The sequence below is a fragment of the Panulirus ornatus genome, chromosome 18, assembly GCF_036320965.1.
Source record: "Panulirus ornatus isolate Po-2019 chromosome 18, ASM3632096v1, whole genome shotgun sequence".
Taxonomy (NCBI): domain Eukaryota; kingdom Metazoa; phylum Arthropoda; class Malacostraca; order Decapoda; family Palinuridae; genus Panulirus; species Panulirus ornatus.
This window is the reverse complement of record NC_092241.1, coordinates 1,685,829-1,707,674: the sequence shown is the minus strand read 5'-3', so window position 1 is coordinate 1,707,674 and position 21,846 is coordinate 1,685,829. Positions and strand designations below refer to the sequence as shown.

Sequence of the window (21,846 nt, the reverse complement as noted above, 5' to 3'; positions counted from 1 at the left end):
AAGAGTGGGAGGTGGGCTGTTTAGAAAGGGTAGTGAGTGGTGGGATGAAGAAGTAAGAGTGTTAGTGAAAGAGAAGAGAGAGGCATTTGGACGATTTTTTGCAGGGAAAAAATGCAATTCAGTGGGAGAAGTATAAAAGAAAGAGACAGGAGGTCAAGAGAAAGGTGCAAGAGGTGAAAAAAAGGGCAAATGAGAGTTGGGGTGAGAGACTATCAGTAAATTTTAGGGAGAATAAAAAGATGTTCTGGAAGGAGGTAAATAGGGTGCGTAAGACAAGGGAGCAAATGGGAACTTCAGTGAAGGGCGTGAATGGGGAGGTGATAACAAGTAGTGGTGATGTGAGAAGGAGATGGAATGAGTATTTTGAAGGTTTGTTGAATGTGTCTGATGACAGAGTGGCAGATATAGGGTGTTTGGGTCGAGGTGGTGTGCAAAGTGAGAGGGTTAGGGAAAATGATTTGGTAAACAGAGAAGAGGTAGTAAAAGCTTTGCGGAAGATGAAAGCCGGCAAGGCAGCAGGTTTGGATGGTATTGCAGTGGAATTTATTAAAAAAGGGGGTGACTGTATTGTTGACTGGTTGGTAAGGTTATTTAATGTATGTATGACTCATGATGAGGTGCCTGAGGATTGGCGGAATGCGTGCATAGTGCCATTGTACAAAGGCAAAGGGGATAAGAGTGAGTGCTCAAATTACAGAGGTATAAGTTTGTTGAGTATTCCTGGTAAATTATATGGGAGGGTATTGATTGAGAGGGTGAAGGCATGTACAGAGCATCAGATTGGGGAAGAGCAGTGTGGTTTCAGAAGTGGTAGAGGATGTGTGGATCAGGTGTTTGCTTTGAAGAATGTATGTGAGAAATACTTAGAAAAGCAAATGGATTTGTATGTAGCATTTATGGATCTGGAGAAGGCATATGATAGAGTTGATAGAGATGCTCTGTGGAAGGTATTAAGAATATATGGTGTGGGAGGCAAGTTGTTAGAAGCAGTGAAAAGTTTTTATCGAGGATGTAAGGCATGTGTACGTGTAGGAAGAGAGGAAAGTGATTGGTTCTCAGTGAATGTAGGATTGCGGCAGGGGTGTGTGATGTCTCCATGGTTGTTTAATTTGTTTATGGATGGGGTTGTTAGGGAGGTAAATGCAAGAGTCTTGGAAAGAGGGGCAAGTATGAAGTCTGTTGGGGATGAGAGAGCTTGGGAGGTGAGTCAGTTGTTGTTCGCTGATGATACAGCGCTGGTGGCGGATTCATGTGAGAAACTGCAGAAGCTGGTGACGGAGTTTGGTAAAGTGTGTGGAAGAAGAAAGTTAAGAGTAAATGTGAATAAGAGCAAGGTTATTAGGTACAGTAGGGTTGAGGGTCAAGTCAATTGGGAGGTGAGTTTGAATGGTGAAAAACTGGAGGAAGTGAAGTGTTTTAGATATCTGGGAGTGGATCTGTCAGCGGATGGAACCATGGAAGCGGAAGTGGATCATAGGGTGGGGGAGGGGGCGAAAATTTTGGGAGCCTTGAAAAATGTGTGGAAGTCGAGAACATTATCCCGGAAAGCAAAAATGGGTATGTTTGAAGGAATTGTAGTTCCAACAATGTTGTATGGTTGCGAGGCGTGGGCTATGGATAGAGTTGTGCGCAGGAGGATGGATGTGCTGGAAATGAGATGTTTGAGGACAATGTGTGGTGTGAGGTGGTTTGATCGAGTAAGTAACGTAAGGGTAAGAGAGATGTGTGGAAATAAAAAGAGCGTGGTTGAGAGAGCAGAAGAGGGTGTTTTGAAATGGTTTGGGCACATGGAGAGAATGAGTGAGGAAAGATTGACCAAGAGGATATATGTGTCGGAGGTGGAGGGAACGAGGAGAAGAGGGAGACCAAATTGGAGGTGGAAAGATGGAGTGAAAAGGATTTTGTGTGATCGGGGCCTGAACATGCAGGAGGGTGAAAGGAGGGCAAGGAATAGAGTGAATTGGAGCGATGTGGTATACAGGGGTTGACGTGCTGTCAGTGGATTGAATCAAGGCATGTGAAGCGTCCGGGGTAAACCATGGAAAGCTGTGTAGGTATGTATATTTCCGTGTGTGGACGTGTGTATGTACATGTGTATGGGGGGGGTTGGGCCATTTCTTTCGTCTGTTTCCTTGCGCTACCTCGCAAACGCGGGAGACAGCGACAAAGTATAAAAAAAAAAAAAAAAAAATATATATATATATATATATATATATATATATATATATATATGAGAAATACTTAGAAAAGCAAATGGATTTGTATGTAGCATTTATGGATCTGGAGAAGGCATATGATAGAGTTGACAGAGATGCTCTGTGGAAGGTATTAAGAATATATGGTGTGGGAGGAAAGTTGTTAGAAGCAGTGAAAAGTTTTTATCGAGGATGTAAGGCATGTGTACGTGTAGGAAGAGAGGAAAGTGATTGGTTCTCAGTGAATGTAGGTTTGCGGCAGGGGTGTGTGATGTCTCCATGGTTGTTTAATTTGTTTATGGATGGGGTTGTTAGGGAGGTGAATGCAAGAGTTTTGGAAAGAGGGGCAAGTATGAAGTCAGTTGGGGATGAGAGAGCTTGAGAAGTGAGTCAGTTGTTGTTCGCTGATGATACAGCGCTGGTGGCTGATTCATGTGAGAAACTGCAGAAGCTGGTGACTGAGTTTGGTAAAGTGTGTGGAAGAAGAAAGTTAAGAGTAAATGTGAATAAGAGCAAGGTTATTAGGTACAGTAGGGTTAAGGGTCAAGTCAATTGGGAGGTGAGTTTGAATGGAGAAAAACTGGAGGAAGTGAAGTGTTTTAGATATCTGGGAGTGGATCTGGCAGCGGATGGAACCATGGAAGCGGAAGTGGATCATAGGGTGGGGGAGGGGGCGAAAATTCTGGGAGCCTTGAAGAATGTCTGGAAGTCGAGAACATTATCTCGGAAAGCAAAAATGGGTATGTTTGAAGGAATAGTGGTTCCAACAATGTTGTATGGTTGCGAGGCGTGGGCTATGGATAGAGTTGTGCGCAGGAGGATGGATGTTCTGGAAATGAGATGTTTGAGGACAATGTGTGGTGTGAGGTGGTTTGATCGAGTGAGTAACGTAAGGGTAAGAGAGATGTGTGGAAATAAAAAGAGCGTGGTTGAGAGAGCAGAAGAGGGTGTTTTGAAGTGGTTTGGGCACATGGAGAGAATGAGTGAGGAAAGATTGACCAAGAGGATATATGTGTCGGAGGTGGAGGGAACGAGGAGAAGAGGGAGACCAAATTGGAGGTGGAAAGATGGAGTGAAAAAGATTTTGTGTGATCGGGGCCTGAACATGCAGGAGGGTGAAAGGAGGGCAAGGAATAGAGTGAATTGGAGCGATGTGGTATACCGGGGTTGACGTGCTGTCAGTGGATTGAATCAAGGCATGTGAAGCGTCTGGGGTAAACCATGGAAAGCTGTGTAGGTATGTATATTTGCGTGTTTGGACGAATGTATATACATGTGTATGGGGGGGGGGGGGCCATTTCTTTCATCTGTTTCCTTGCGCTACCTCGCAAACGCGGGAGACAGCGACAAAGTATAATAATACTAAAAAAAAAAAAATATATATATATATATATATATATATATATATATATATATATATATATATATATATATATATATATTATATTATTCATTTATTTTGCTTTGTCGCTGTCTTCCGCGTTTGCGAGGTAGCGCAAGGAAACAGACGAAAGAAATGGCCCAACCCACCCCCATACACAATGTATACATACACACGTCCACACACGCAAATATACATACCTATATATCTCAATGTTCACATATATGTACATACACAGACACATACATATATACCCATGCACACAATTCACACTGTCTGCCCCCATTCACTCCCATCGCCACCTCGCCACACATGGAATACCTTCCCCCTCCCCCTCAATGTGTGCGAGGTAGCACTAGGAAAAGAAAACAAAGGCCCCATTCGTTCACACTCAGTCTCTAGCTGCCACGCAATAATGCCCGAAACCACAGCTCCCTTTCCACATCCAGGCCCCACACAACTTTCCATGGTTTACCCCAGACGCTTCACATGCCCTGATTCAATCCACTGACAGCACGTCAACCCCGGTATACCACATCGATCCAATTCACTCTATTCCTTGCCCGCCTTTCACCCTCCTGCATGTTCAGGCCCCGATCACACAAAATCTTTTTCACTCCATCTTTCCACCTCCAATTTGGTCTCCGACTTCTCCTCGTTCCCTCCACCTCCGACACATATATCCTCTTAGGCAATCTTTCCTCACTCATTCTCTCCATTTGCCCAAACCATTTCAAAACACCCTCTTCTGCTCTCTCAACCACGCTCTTTTTATTTCCACACATCTCTCTTACCCTTCCATTACTTACTCGATCAAACCACCTCACACCACACATTGCTCTCAAACATCTCATTTCCAGCACATCCACCCTCCTGCGCACAACTCTATCGATAGCCCACGCCTCGCAACCATAGAACATTGTTGGAACCACTGTTCCTTCAAACATACCCATTTTTGCTTTCCGAGATAATGTTCTCGACTTCCACACATTCTTCAAGGCTCCCAGGATTTTCGCCCCCTCCCCACCCTATGATTCACTTCCGCTTCCATGGTTTCACCCGCTGCCAGATCCACTCCCAGATATCTAAAACACTTTACTTCCTCCAGTTTTTCTCCATTCAAACTCACCTCCCAATTGACTTGACCCTCAACCCTACTGTACCTAATAACCTTGCTCTTATTCACATTTACTCTTAACTTTCTTCTTCCACACACTTTACCAAACTCAGTCACCAGCTTCTGCAGTTTCTCACATGAATCAGCCACCAGCGCTGTATCATCAGCGAACAACAGCTGACTCACTTCCCAAGCTCTCTCATCCCCAACAGACTTCATACTTGCCCCTCTTTCCAAAACTCTTGCATTTACCTCCCTAACAACCCAATCCATAAACAAATTAAAAAACCATGGAGACATCACACACCCCTGCCGCAAACCTACATTCACTGAGAACCAATCACTTTCCTCTCTTCCTACACGTACACATGCCTTACATCCTCGATAAAAACTTTTCACTGCTTCTAACAACTTTCCTCCCACACCATATATTCTTAATACCTTCCACAGAGCATCTCTATCAACTCTATCATATGCCTTCTCCAGATCCATAAATGCTACATACAAATCCATTTGCTTTTCTAAGTATTTCTCACATACATTCTTCAAAGCAAACACCTGATCCACACATCTTCTACCACTTCTGAAACCACACTGCTCTTCCCCAATCTGATGCTCTGTACATGCCTTCACCCTCTCAATCAATACCCTCCCATATAATTTACCAGGAATACTCAACAAACTTATACCTCTGTAATTTGAGCACTCACTCTTATCCCCTTTGCCTTTGTACAATGGCACTATGCACGCATTCCGCCAATCCTCAGGCACCTCATCATGAGTCATACATACATTGAATAACCTTACCAACCAGTCAACAATACAGTCACCCCCTTTTTTAATAAATTCCACTGCAATACCATCCAAACCTGCTGCCTTGCCGGCTTTCATCTTCCGCAAAGCTTTCACTACCTCTTCTCTGTTTACCAAATCATTTTCCCTAACCCTCTCACTTTGCACACCACCTCGACCAAAACACCCTATATCTGCCACTCTATCATCAAACACATTCAACAAACCTTCAAAATACTCACTCCATCTCCTTCTCACATCACCACTACTTGTTATCACCTCCCCATTTGCGCCCTTCACTGAAGTTCCCATTTGCTCCCTATTCTTACGCACTTTATTTACCTCCTTCCAGAACATCTTTTTATTCTCCCTAAAATTTAATGACACTCTCTCACCCCAACTCTCATTTGCCCTCTTTTTCACCTCTTGCACCTTTCTCTTTACCTCCTGTCTCTTTCTTCTATACATCTCCCACTCAATTGCATTTTTTCCCTGCAAAAATCGTCCAAATGCCTCTCTCTTCTCTTTCACTAATACTCTTACTTCTTCATCCCACCACTCACTACCCTTTCTAATCAACCCACCTCCCACTCTTCTCATGCCACAAGCATCTTTTGCGCAATCCATCACTGATTCCCTAAATACATCCCATTCCTCCCCCACTCCCCTTACTTCCATTGTTCTCACCTTTTTCCATTCTGTACTCAGTCTCTCCTGGTACTTCCTCACACAGGTCTCCTTCCTAAGCTCACTTACTCTCACCACCCTCTTCACCCCAACATTCACTCTTCTTTTCTGAAAACCCATACAAATCTTCACCTTAGCCTCCACAAGATAATGATCAGACGTCCCTCCAGTTGCACCTCTCAGCACATTAACATCCAAAAGTCTCTCTTTCGCACGCCTGTCAATTAACACGTAATCCAATAACGCTCTCTGGCCATCTCTCCTACTTACATAAGTATACTTATGTATATCTCGCTTTTTAAACCAGGTATTCCCAATCATCAGTCCTTTTTCAGCACATAAATCTACAAGCTCTTCACCATTTCCATTTACAACACTGAACACCCCATGTATACCAATTTTTCCCTCAACTGCCACATTACTCACCTTTGCATTCAAATCACCCATCACTATAACCCGGTCTCGTGCATCAAAACCACTAACACACTCATTCAGCTGCTCCCAAAACACTTGCCTCTCATGATCTTTCTTCTCATGCCCAGGTGCATATGCACCAATAATCACCCACCTCTCTCCATCAACTTTCAGTTTTACCCATATTAATCGAGAATTTACTTTCTTACATTCTATCACATACTCCCACAACTCCTGTTTCAGGAGTATTGCTACTCCTTCCCTTGCTCTTGTCCTCTCACTAACCCCTGACTTTACTCCCCAGACATTCCCAAACCACTCTTCCCCTTTACCCTTGAGCTTCGTTTCACTCATTACTATTATTATCATTATTATCATGATTATTATCATTATTATCATTATTTTATTATTATCATTATCATTATTATTATTATCATTATCATTATCATTATCATTATCATCATTATTATTATCATTATTATCATTATCGTTATTGTTATAATTATTATCATTATTATCATTATTGATATTAATATTATTATCATTATTGTTGTTATTGTTATTATTATTATTATCATTATTATCATCATCATTATTATCATTATCTTATTATTATCATTATCATTATTATTATTATTATTATTATTATCATTATTATTATTATTATTATTATTATTATTATTATTATTATCATTATTACTATTATTATTATTGTTTTTATTATTATCATTATTATTGCTATCATTGTTATTATCATTTTCATTATCATCATTAATATCACCAGGAAGGTTCTACCGCCTAGCTTCCGGGTAAAGTAGCAGCAGTATAGCAGTGAGTCAGCGGATGCCATATTTTCCCGTCTTGACATCATTTCACTCAATCCACAATGCAAACCTCACTTCTCCACAAAGACATAATTCGCAAGATTCCTTATCTTGAATTGCGGTTTCTTTATCCCTGGAGTTAAGTGAATAAGAGAATGATACTTCATTCATCTCTTGTGTGCCGTGAGAGACTGTTATCACAAGCGGAAGCCGGGGTTGGAGTCCCTCCTTTTCTTGGCTAGCCCACTTCAGTAAGAGGGAACAGAGGAAGGAGCTAAGCGAGGCTAAGGTTGAGGGTGAGGGGATGGAGGGTGGGTTGTTACTACATACGGATGATTCTTGGTTCTGGGTGAAAGTAAGCTAATGGTGAGGGGTAAGAATGGTATCGCTAAGTATGATCAGTAAAGTCGAGGTGCTTGTGAATACAAAAGCGTAGGAGAGGGTGGCACTTTTGAGAAGGAGTTATGGAAATGTTTTACGGAATAAAGGAAAGTAAGCTCTAGCCAGTGTCACAATACAAACAGAGTATGAATGGTGACTGACTATCGGTGACAGCGAAAGAGGTGAATAAGAGACGAGTCTTTTGGAAGGAGTTGAGCGAGTGCTTCATCAATTTGTTGTAAGGGATCGAGTCTTACTGGTGGGAAATTTGACCGTAAGTTTGGGTAATTTGGCAATTGAGGGTATAAATGGAGCTCATGTGTCTTCAAATGTGTTGGAAGGTTGGGAGCATATGGCTGGAAACATTTTTTATACATAAGTATAAATGAGTGAATGGAGTTTAAGGTCAAGCAAACATAAGGAAAAAGAGTTGAATTTGAATGTGCTAAGAGGATCAGCTGGTGGGATGTGTGATTACTTCGTGTAGCGATTGTCATGAATGGTAGTTGCCTTAGAAAAGAGGAATGGGAAGAGGATAATGAGAGTAAATAAACTTGGAAATGACCCTTGTGTGTGTGTGTGTGTGTGTGTGTGTGTGTGTGTGTGTGTGTGTGTTGTCTGTCCGTCTGTCACAGTGTCTGTCTGTCTGTCTGTCTGTCTGTCTGTCTGTGTGTGTGTGTGTGTGTGTGTGTGTGTGTGTGTGTGTGTGTGAAGATTAAGTGAGGAGTGGCATAAATGAGAGTAAGTGAAGCAAGGGGTAGGGAGGAGGAGTGGAAGATATTTAAGGGAGCAGTGCTTATATGTAGGGGTGGAGTGTGAGGTATACGGAAGGTAGGGTATGGACGTATGAGGGAGGGTGAAGAATGATGAACTGAAAAAGTCAAGGTCCTTGTGAGACAATATGAGAGGTAAATGGTAGTTACCTGCAGAGAAGGAGTACAAGTACTTGAGGGAAAGCAGCAGAAGGTCACGAGGAAGGTGTTGGGGCTAAAAGAGAAGGTATACGAGAGATGAGGTGAGAGATTATCGGTAAGCTCTTGAAAAAATAGAAAAACATTTTGGAAGGAAATAAACCGTTTGAAAACAAAACCCTCAGCATGGACAGTTGGAGAAGCTGTACTAGGCAAAGACGAGGTGAACCAAAGATGGAGTGAGCACTTTTAGATATGGATGAACGTGTTAGATGATAGGTTGGTGGATGTAGGGTGTTTAGTACGAGATGATATGGGGAGAAAAATAATCACAGCGAATTGTTTGGCGTAAACAAAGTTGGTGAAAGCTTTGCGTAAGATGACGTGTGGCAAAGTTACTTCAGTAAATGGGGCATTTGGGAATTGCAATGGAATTGCAAAAGCAGTTGGGCGAAGGAGTTGTTGATTTTCAGTCCTGAGTTCATATGTAAACTTGGGTACTCAGTTATTCCACATTGCCATCATTAGTTGTTGTAGATATTCCAAACTCTTTACATTGACAAAGAGACGGTCCATATAGCAGCAGTGAATGATGAGCCGTAAGGAACTGCCTTGAAGAGTTTTGGTTTCCAGTGTGAAACACGCAAATGTTTGCAAAAACAAAACAAAAAAACTCTAAGGAGATCGCCTGGCCAACCCTTCCATTTTGCAGTAGAAGAGGCCGTCCGGGCTTGGGAAATGTGCTTCAGGGATACAGGCACGGAGCATCTCCTCAGGGACAGACCCGAGAAATTGTGGGACTAAGACAAAAGTTTCGTCAGAATCACTCATATAGCACTGCGAAAATCGTACTACTGATCAGAAAGAAAAGAATAGGATTCTAAGCATTTGAAAAAGTGATAGCTAAAGAGCGTCTCAAATACTGGAGAAGGCAGAAATGAGAGTCATGGAGAGATAGCTAGAGGGGTTAGAGCTATCTTCTTTCTTGAGGACGGACTACACGAAGGTTTGCTTACACGAGGAAGAGAATTGTCTCGGTTTTTATACAAAAGCGAAACAGGTAAGCAAGAATACGACCTAACCCAAAACACTCCCTTACGATACAAAAAGGTACGTCATCTGACACATAAGCATCACCTGCTTGGAGGTGAATGAGTATTTGTAGCAACATTCATCAGACAACCAACCAAGGAAATAAATCTAAGGAAATAGTTCTAGAATCTGAGCTCGGCAAGCATGGCAGAAGCCATACCTGCAAGTCCCCAGTCGGGCGGGGGAGAGTAATCCTGATGACTGATCAGTGCAGACTATTGATCCAAGGAACGTTAACGTTGTTACCTTACCGACTACGACTCCATCTGATCTCCTAACGTTCTATTCTTTTATTCTTACGAAGAGGATTCAGCGACACGAAAAGTTGATATAGTTGAGATCTTATCATTGTTCATTTTTATGTTATTCAAGACGGAACAAGCAATTGAATTTTTAAAACAGGACTGTGTCATTAACGGTACACACACACACACACACACACACACACACACACACACACACACACACACACATACATATATATATATATATATATATATATATATATATATATATATATATATATATATATATATATATATATATATATATATACATAAATGGATGTTGGAAATGGCAATGTTACCGATAATGGTTCTAAAATTGCCTAAACTACTGATTCCAAGACTGGAAATCCCAAAATTCTCTGGACGTCCAAAACGCTAATAAAACAACTCAAAAGGACTCCGTGATGTACTGTTAGCGTTCCTAACCGTTAGGCGTTAACTGACCGGCCAGTCAAGAGTATTATCTCGAATTCTGGTTGCAGCAATCAGTCCACAGTCAACCCAGCTGTTCATTCATCCATAGGGGTTGGTCACTAAAATGGTACCTGGCTCAGGCTAGGATATATGTATATATATATATATATATATATATATATATATATATATATATATATATATATATATATATATATATATATATATATATTTTTTTTTTTTTTTTTTTTATACTTTGTCGCTGTCTCCCGCGTTTGCGAGGTAGCGCAAGGAAACAGACGAAAGAAATGGCCCAACCCACCCCCATACACATGTATATACATACGTCCACACACTCAAATATACATACCTACACAGCTTTCCATGGTTTACCCCAGACGCTTCACATGCTCTGATTCAATCCACTGACAGCACGTCAACCCCGGTATACCACATCGATCCAATTCACTCTATTCCTTGCCCTCTTTCACCCTCCTGCATGTTCAGGCCCCGATCACACAAAATCTTTTTCACTCCATCTTTCCACCTCCAATTTGGTCTCCCACTTCTCGTTCCCTCCACCTCCGACACATATATCCTCTTGGTCAATCTTTCCTCACTCATTCTCTCCATGTGCCCAAACCATTTCAAAACACCCTCTTCTGCTCTCTCAACCACGCTCTTTTTATTTCCACACATCTCTCTTACCCTTACGTTACTTACTCGATCAAACCACCTCACACCACACATTGTCCTCAAACATCTCATTTCCAGCCCATCCATCCTCCTGCGCACAACTCTATCCATAGCCCACGCCTCGCAACCATACAACATTGTTGGAACCACTATTCCTTCAAACATACCCATTTTTGCTTTCCGAGATAATGTTCTCGACTTCCACACATTCTTCAAGGCTCCCAGAATTTTCGCCCCCTCCCCCTCCCTATGATCCACTTCCGCTTCCATGGTTTCATCCGCTGCCAGATCCACTCCCAGATATCTAAAACACTTTACTACCTCCAGTTTTTCTCCATTCAAACTTACCTCCCAATTGACTTGACCCTCAACCCTACTGTACCTAATAACCTTGCTCTTATTCATATTTACTCTTAACTTTCTTCTTTCACACACTTTACCAAACTCAGTCACCAGCTTCTGCAGTTTCTCACATGAATCAGCCACCAGCGCTGTATCATCAGCGAACAACAACTGACTCACTTCCCAAGCTCTCTCATCCCCAACAGACTTCATACTTGCCCCTCTTTCCAAAACTCTTGCATTCACCACCCTAACAACCCCATCCATAAACAAATTAAACAACCATGGAGACATCACACACCCCTGCCGCAAACCTACATTCACTGAGAACAAATCACTTTCCTCTCTTCCTACACGTACACATGCCTTACATCCTCGATAAAAACTTTTCACTGCTTATAACGACTTGCCTCCCACACCATATATTCTTAATACCTTCCACAGAGCATCTCTATCAACTCTATCATATGCCTTCTCCAGATCCATAAATGCTACATACAAATCCATTTGCTTTTCTAAGTATTTCTCACATACATTCTTCAAAGCAAACACCTGATCCACACATCCTCTACCACTTCTGAAACCACATTGCTCTTCCCCAATCTGATGCTCTGTACATGCCTTCACCCTCTCAATCAATACCCTCCTATATGATTTACCAGGAATACTCAACAAACTTATACCTCTGTAATTTGAGCACTCACTCTTATCCCCTTTGCCTTTGTACAATGGCACTATGCACGCATTCCGCCAATCCTCAGGCACCTCACCATGAGTCATACATACATTAAATAACCTTACCAACCAGTCAATAATACAGTCACCCCCTTTTTTAATAAATTCCACTGCAATACCATCCAAACCTGCTGCCTTGCCGGCTTTCATCTTCCGCAAAGCTTTTACTACCTCTTCTCTGTTTACCAAATCATTTTCCCTAATCCTCTCACTTTGCACACCACCTAGACCAAAACACCCTATATCTGCCACTCTATCATCAAACACATTCAACAAACCTTCAAAATACTCACTCCATCTCATTCTCACATCACCACTACTTGTTATCACCTCCCCATTTGCGACTTCACTGAAGTTCCCATTTGCTCCCTTGTCTTACGCACTATATTTACCTCCTTCCAGAACATCTTTTTATTCTCCCTAAAATTTAATGATACTCTCTCACCCCAACTCTCATTTGCCCTCTTTTTCACCTCTTGCACCTTTCTCTTGACCTCCTGTCTCTTTCTTTTATACATCTCCCACTCAATTGCATTTTTTCCCTGCAAAAATCGTCCAAATGGCTCTCTCTTCTCTTTCACTAATAATCTTACTTCTTCATCCCACCACTCACTACCCTTTCTAATCAACCCACCTCCCACTCTTCTCATGCCACAAGCATCTTTTGCGCAATCCATCACTGATTCCCTATATACATCCCATTCCTCCCCCACTCCCCTTACTTCCATTGTTCTCACCTTTTTCCATTCTGTACTCAGTCTCTCCTGGTACTTCCTCACACAAGTCTAGTTCCCAAGCTCACTTACTCTCACCACCCTCTTCACCCCAACATTCACTCTTCTTTTCTGAAAACCCATACAAATCTTCACCTTAGCCTCCACAAGATAATGATCAGACATCCCTCCAGCTGCACCTCTCAGCACATTAACATCCAAAAGTCTCTCTTTCGCGCGCCTGTCAATTAACACGTAATCCAATAACGCTCTCTGGCCATCTCTCCTACTTACATAAGTATACTTATGTATATCTCGCTTTTTAAACCAGGTATTCCCAATCACCAGTCCTTTTTCAGCACATAAATCTCCAAGCTCTTCACCATTTCCATTTACACTACTGTAAATGTATACCAATTATTCCCTCAACTGCCACATTACTCACCTTTGCATTCAAATCACACATTCACTATAACCCGGTCTCGTGCATCAAAACCACTAACACACTCATTCAGCTGCTCCCAAAACACTTGCCTCTCATGATCTTTCTTCTCATGCCCAGGTGCGTATGCACCAATAATCACCCATCTCTCTCCATCAACTTTCAGTTTTACCCATATTAATCGAGAATTTACTTTCTTACATTCTATCACATACTCCCACAACTCCTGTTTCAGGAGTACTGCTACTCCTTCCCTTGCTCTTGTCCTCTCACTAACCCCTGACTTTACTAACAAGACATTCCCAAACCACTCTTCCCCTTTACCCTTGAGCTCCGTTTCACTCAGAGCCAAAACATCCAGGTTCCTTTCCTCAAACATACTACCTATCTCTCCTTTTTTCACATCTTGGTAAGAGTAAATGTAAATAAGAGCAAGGTTATTAGGTACAGGAGGGTTGAGGGTCAAGTCAATTGGTAGGTAAGTTTGAATGGAGAAAAACTGGAGGAAGTAAAGTGTTTTAGATATCTGGGAGTGGATCTGGCAGAGGATGGAACCATGGAAGCGGAAGTGAATCATAGGTTGGGGGAGGGGGGCGAAAATTCTGGGAGCCTTGAAGAATGTGTGGAAGTCGAGAACATTATCTCGGAAAGCAAAAATGGGTATGTTTGAAGGAATAGTGGTTCCAACAATGTTGAATGGTTGCGAGGCGTGGGCTATGGATAGAGTTGTGCGCAGGAGGATGGATGTGCTGGAAATGAGATGTTTGAGGACAATGTGTGGTGTGAGGTGGTTTGATCGAGTAAGTAATGTAAAGGTAAGAGAGATGTGTGGAAATAAGAAGAGCGTGGTTGAGAGAGCAGAAGAGGGTGTTTTGAAATGGTTTGGGCACATGGAGAGATTGGAAAGTGAGTGAGGAAAGATTGACCAAGAGGATATATGTGTCGGAGGTGGAGGGAACGAGAAGTGGGAGACCAAATTGGAGGTGGAAAGATGGAGGGAAAAAGATTTTGAGTGATCGGGGCCTGAACATGCAGGAGGGTGAAAGGAGGGCAAGGAATAGAGTGAATTGGATCGATGTGGTATACCGGGGTTGACGCGCTGTCAGTGGATTGAACCAGGGCATGTGAAGCGTCTGGGGTAAACCATGGAAAGCTGTGTAGGTATGTATATTTGAGTGTGTGGACGTGTATGTATATATATGTGTATGGGGGGTGGGTTGGGCCATTTCTTTCGTCTGTTTCCTTGCGCTACCTCGCAAACGCGGGAGACAGCGACAAAGCAAAAAAAAAAAAATATATATATATATATATATATATATATATATATATATATATATATATATATATATATATATATATATATATATATATATATATATATATATATATATATCCAGGCCTGAGCCAGGTACCCACTTTATCGACCAACCTACTGGGGTGGATGAACAGCTTGGCTAGTTGTAGACCGACTTGTGCTACCAAGTTTTGATTCTATACGCTCGACCCACGGCGGCCAATGAATATTTCACGGAGGTCGATGTGTTTATTGCCACATATCCCTATTACACTTTCATTATTTTCAAGATTAATCCTCCTCTCTCTTATAGAGTCCTCGAGCATTTCTGCTGCAACACGCCAACTGTCCTCCGTTATTTTACAGTTAGTGTCCTGCCCGCACACACGGAATCCCGATATCAACTTCGTGCTGCATCTAGTAGGTTTTCTCGTACACTATATAATCTTAGCATCTTCAACACTGCCTTTCGTTTTATCCTATCACACTTTTCTTCAGATCCAAAAATGCCGCATGCAAACGTCTCGTAAATCTGCAGGAATTTCTCACACAGTTTTTTCTTCAAAGTAATCTTCTGGTCCACACATCCTCCACCACTCCTCAAGTCACATTATTCGCCTATTGTCCTAGCTTGATGCACGGTGCGCGCTACCAAACCCTGAGTCACCACTATCCTGTACAACTTACCAGGTGTAATAATGAGAAATACGCCCGTGTAATTCGAGCAGTCAGTCACATCTCCCCAACGCGTTTCATTGACATAATGGCTCTATACAGGCATTCCGCCAGTTCTCGGACGCCTCACCTGAAGAATGCAAACATCGAAAGTCCTAACGAACTAACTAACAGCATGGTCACCCCCGTTCTTGAGAAATTCAACCGCAGTCTCATGATTTTCAGCCGCTTTTCCACAATTATTCTTTTCACCAGACCAGTTGCCATGCCTTTCTCGCTCCACATACCAGCTCGTCCCAAAACATCTCGCATCCACCATGTTGTCATCTAACACAATCGACAGTCCTTCAACATACTCACACCGACCCTTCATTACCCCTTCTTTCCATGTTTCCAATTCTCACCTGCTTCCCTCAGTTACTCTCCCTGTTCTCTACGCACTTACCTGCTTCCAAATTATTTTCCCACTCTTAACTGAAGATAACCCATATTGTTTGACCCCATCTCTCATTTGCCTTCCTCTTCACCCCCATTTTTCTTGACTTTATGTTTTCTCAATAGTTCTATACTAACCTCTCCTTTGTTTGTTTGTTTCTTTTTTCTACTTTTATTTTACATTCTCAGTATTTGATCTATGAACATCGTTCCTGGTCCGTTTTGTACACTTTATCTCACTTCCCCTTCCCTCCTTCTTGTAATATTCGATCTCCTTCTCGTACCGAATATATTTCCTCTCTTACTGTGGACCTCTGCAATATTTAGTGTTTCTTTTTCTTTAATTTTTCGTTTGAAACTTAAACACTCGAATTCACACGGAGAGGAGTTTAGCTGGTGGCGAGTAGAGATTATGTCTTGTGACGCCTGACACAGTCCCACAGCTCGACTGGCATCGTGGTGGAGTGCGACTATGTGGGTAAGTGAACGGACCAGCTGCGTGTACAGAGTGGTTGACTGGGTATGTGACCAGCCAGGATGGATGGGATGAATGCTTGGGTACAAAACTAGCCATGTGGTAGAGTGTGAATGTGCTCTTCTGTGGTCAGACCCGTGGTGATGGGTGAGTACATTGGTGCGTGGCTAGCTACGTGGTACAAAGCTATTGTTCGCAGGTGCATGGCCAGTCACGTGATATATCGTATGTTGGTGTACGGCCAGTCATGTAGCGCAAGGTGAGTTTGCGGTCTGCCACATGACGTGAGATGTCTGGAAACATGTGAATGGGAGACCAACCACGTGGTGCAGGGTGATTGTGTATGTATATGCTCTGCCATATGGTGTAGTATGAGTATGTTCATGTATTGACAGCCATGTTGTGTGAGGCTAGTGTGTGGTTAAGTGACCATCTGTGTGGTATAGAGTGGAGTGCGTGCGTGCGTAGCCGGCCACATGGCTCAGTGGGACAGTCTCATGTGGTAAGGTGCATGCGTGTGTGTACGTGTGTGTGTGTGTGTGTGTGTGTGTGTGTGTGTGTGTGTGTGTGTGTGTGTGTGTGTGTGTGTGTGTGTGCATGATTACTAAATGTGACTATTATATGTGTGTTATTATGCTATAATTGTGTTACAGAGAGAGAATGTTACGCTTGTGTTACCCAGTCTCTTAAATTTGTATATATTTAGCATGTCTTGATTCCTTTATGTGTACACACACACACACACACACACACACACACACACACACACACACACAAACACACACACACACACACACACACAAACACACACACACACACACACACACACACACACACACACACACACACACACAAACACCAGCCTAACATTTTATTAATCAGCTCAACCCCCAGGATTGGATGTGGGTCAACTGCCGCGTTCGGAATTCGAACCCAGGCGGGCTTAACCCTAGGCCTCCCCAGGCTGACTCATGGTCATGTGTGTGATTACTATTTGCATCTTATGGGGAAAGAGTTGTGTACTCGTACCACCCACGAGACAGGCTAGCCACGCAACCACACACCTCATATATGAGGCTGCTGGCACATCCATACATTTACCCTGCACCACCGACTGTACACACACACACACACACACACACACACACACACACACACAATAACCTGATCACAACCTTTTAAGTTTCTGAAACATACTGAAGACGTGGACAGTGAACAGTTCTTTGAGAGGAGCAGGGACAGAGCAGCCATTGGACATAACATGAAATTAAACAAGAAACTTGTTAAATCAGAAGTTAAAAAGTACTACTGGAGTAAACGAGTGATGATGGATGAATGGAATGAGCTTCTCAGAACATGGTTAATGTAGACGTCACACGTAAACTTACGTTGTAAAATTGTAGGGAAAGTTCAAGACATGGGACGCAAAGGGTGTAAAACTTCCTCCCTGTACAGTATTGACGGGTAATCACCAGACTACGCCAGGTACCCATTTATCGAATAGCCAGCAGTGGAGAATGAACTGATGAATTGGCTATGTAATAGGTTCCACCGTTGATCATGTGTGTGTGTGTGCGTGTGTGTGTGTGTGTGTGTTTATCCGTCTCTCTATCTGTGCATGTGTGATTCCTCTGCTGTTGTGTACGCTGATCTGTCAGGCACAGAAAGAATGAATGAATCATAATGATTTCTGTTGTCTTTATCTAGTTATAAAAAAGATCGCTCTCTGGAATTTTCAAGACGTTTGCCTGAGATAAACTACGTCTATCGTAAGTTGAAATCGATGATATATGAGCTCATTTTAAAGAGTGAGGTATTTCAGCATTGATACAAAACAGGGTGCTACAGCCACAATCTATAAGGGACGTAAAATGCATAGAAATACACACAATCATAAATTACATGGAATAGAGATCATATGTGAGATTCATAAGGAAAGAAATGGCAAACAGAGCTGACCTGTCAAGAATGGAAGCTCGTCAATCCAAGCTGTACTCATGGCGACATCTCTGATACCCCGCTGAACTATATTGTTGAGGCCAGGAGACTCGTACATAATGTCAAAACACACCTGAGGACAAGGACATGCTTAGCACTCACTTGGGAGAGAGAGAGAGGGGAAGGAACAAGTTCACTTCATATGTCCATGGAGAGTAACGTGATTAAAGAACATACGTTAAGACGGAGTGAATTCCGTTTCTGAACACAAAGCACGAGTCTAGTGAACATCCAACACTTGGAGAAGGGCATGAGCTTATTAAGGAACGAGAGAGGAGGGACGCATTTAGTTCACATCACCCGAAACAGGACTAGGTTTAGCTTCAACCTGGAGAAGACCGAGCGAAACTGGATCTTGAGGATGAAGACAATTTCAGGTCATATCTTGAGAAAGTGTGGGAGTATTTTTCCACTCCTGGGGAAGAGGTCAATTCTCACCTCGAGGAGGGATGGGAAACTGAAATATATCACACGAGGGGAACTGGGATATTACGGGAAAGATATCACGAACTTAGATACAGGGAAGATCTTAGCAGATGTTCAAAACAAGTGGGAGACGTTCAGCCTACTGTGGTAGAAGAGCTCAAAATTCTCTAAGGGTTGCAAATGGAGTCCCACAAAGGTATGTCAAACGCTTTCCAGAGAAGGAAGGGGGAAGCAAGGAACTCAGACCTGGAGAAACAAGGAAGATTTAACATAAGGTTTAGGGAGGAGTTATCATATTCTTGTAGGTTTAAGGGAGGACTATCATATCGGCCTAAGGTTATGCCGCAAGTATGCCTGATATGTTTTGGTTAGTGCAACAAAATTACATTTCCCTTTGAACTTTCCTTAGAAACGATCATGTTACCTCTTCAACATTTGAGGGAATATTTACATAGATTTTAATGCGTGAGGTTGTGATGACAAGGTCTTCTGACGCGTCAACTTACATATACGTGGACGTTCACTGTATTCTTGATGAAGTGTACAGAAAGTTAATATTATTCTGATCTGAGATGAAGAAACATTCTGTGATATGATAATTATGTATTTCGTAAAACATCATTCTTTATTGGACATGTTGGTGGCAGTTTGCGGAATGGTATGATAACACCAATGCTAAGTATTCTGCATTGTAAATATAGCTACATTGAAGGGGAAAAGTCTGTTCCCGGTTTTGTGTGATGATTGTTTACAACTGGCAAGATATAATGAATGGCTTGCCTCGAATACACCTCGGCAGTTGGGAAACCTGATTACAACGGAGTAAAGTAAGGATGGATCAGGGTTTAATAATCCCAGGAAGGTTCAATAAATATTATCATATTAGATAACATTGCCTGTTTACATCAGTTTAAACTTTGTGGGTAAATATACGAAAATAATAGGAAATCTTAGAAATTATTTATCTTTATCTCTGGAAGTTCAGTGACGTGTGTGGGAAAGCACTGATCTGAGGTACCACCAGTTTGTATTATGGGAAAAGCGCGCGCCGGAATGATCATCTTTCGGAAAAGGATTTCACCAAATCCCAGGAACAGATTTTTGTCTTGTACAGTAGTACACGTCACTTTTGTCTTGTACAGTAGTACACGTCACTTTTGTCTTGTACAGTAATACTCGAGACTGGTGTTACCTGGAGAGTGAACGTGACCCCGAAATCGGTTGTGAAGATGGCACTAGTGTCGTCATCATATCCAGGCGTGAACTTAGGCTCGAGGAACAAGTGTTTCTTCCGGTACCTGCAAAAACCACCAAGTCATGAAAAGGAACTTTATGGAAATGCTTTATCATTTTTGTAAAGATGTGTATAAGTGATTTAAGAGCCTGAATGTACCGATCCAACACATGGAAATGGAAAGGTAGTTAACGGTATTAGAGAAATAGACAGGTAGAGATGAAAGCATTCTCTAAGAACCTTTACATTCAAAGCGTCTCCAAATATGTCTGAAATGAATCCATTTCCAGAGTTTTTTCACAAATCCAAATCTTATGGGAAAGCCTCCTCAAACGATCTGTTTCTATAGTATCTTTAACATTTGGTTCATTGTCACTGAACAGGTACTTAATCACCAAAAAAATTAGATGTCATTGATAGCAAATATCTGTTTCATGAGGAATATATCTATTTATTCAAAATGAAGTAATTAATTTCTAAAGTAAATGAAATACGGTATATCTAAATCAAGTATTTATTAAAATGTGCATGCACACAGTTCATCATTTATACTAAACTGTAAGCTATTTCATAGACTATATATATATATATATATATATATATATATATATATATATATATATATATATATATATATATATATATATATATATATATATATATATATATAATATATATATATATATATATATATATATATATATATATATATATATATATATATATATATATATATATATATATATATATATATATATATATATATATATATATATATATATCGGGTTATAGTGATGGGTGATTTGAATGCAAAGGTGAGTAATGTGGCAGTTGAGGGAATAATTGGTATACATGGGGTGTTCAGTGTTGTAAATGGAAATGGTGAAGAGCTTGTAGATTTATGTGCTGAAAAAGGATTGATGATTGGGAATACCTGGTTTAAAATGCGAGATATACATAAGTATACGTATGTAAGTAGGAGAGATGGCCAGAGAGCGTTATTGGATTACGTGTTAATTGACAGGCGCGTGAAAGAGAGACTTTTGGATGTTAATGTGCTGAGAGGTGCAACTGGAGGGATGTCTGATCATTATCTCGTGGAGGCTAAGGTGAAGATCTGTATGGGTTTTCAGAAAAGAAGAGTGAATGTTGGGGTGAAGAGGGTGGTGAGAGTAAGTGAGCTTGGGAAGGAGACTTGTGTGAGGAAGTACCAGGAGAGACTGAGTACAGAATGGAAAAAGGTGAGAACAATGGAAGTAAGGGGAGTGGGGGAGGAATGGGATGTATTTAGGGAATCAGTGATGGATTGCGTAAAAGATGCTTGCGGCATGAGAAGAGTGGGAGGTGGGTTGATTAGAAAGGGTAGTGAGTGGTGGGATGAAGAAGTAAGATTATTAGTGAAAGAGAAGAGAGAGGCATATGGACTATTTTTGCAGGGAAAAAATGCAATTGAGTGGGAGATGTATAAAAGAAAGAGACAGGAGGTCAAGAGAAAGGTGCAAGAGGTGAAAAAGAGGGCAAATGAGAGTTGGGGTGAGAGAGTATCATTAAATTTTAGGGAGAATAAAAAGATGTTCTGGGAGGGGGTAAATAAAGTGCGTAAGACAAGGGAGCAAATGGGAACTTCAGTGAAGGGCGCAAATGGGGAGGTGATAACAAGTAGTGGTGATGTGAGAAGGAGATGGAGTGAGTATTTTGAAGGTTTGTTGAATGTGTTTGATGATAGAGTGGCAGATATAGGGTGTTTTGGTCGAGGTGGTGTGCAAAGTGAGAGGGTTAGGGAAAATTATTTGGTAAAAAGAGAAGAGGTAGTAAAAGCTTTGCGAAAGATGAAAGCCGGCAAGGCAGCAGGTTTGGATGGTATTGCAGTGGAATTTATTAAAAAA

At 41.6% G+C, this 21,846-nt stretch overlaps 1 pseudogene; it reads right to left on the bottom strand.

Moving 5' to 3' along the window:
• The window catches only part of LOC139754954 (pantetheinase-like), an 88,448-nt pseudogene that overhangs the window by 16,529 nt on the left and 50,073 nt on the right, over positions 1 to 21,846 (bottom strand).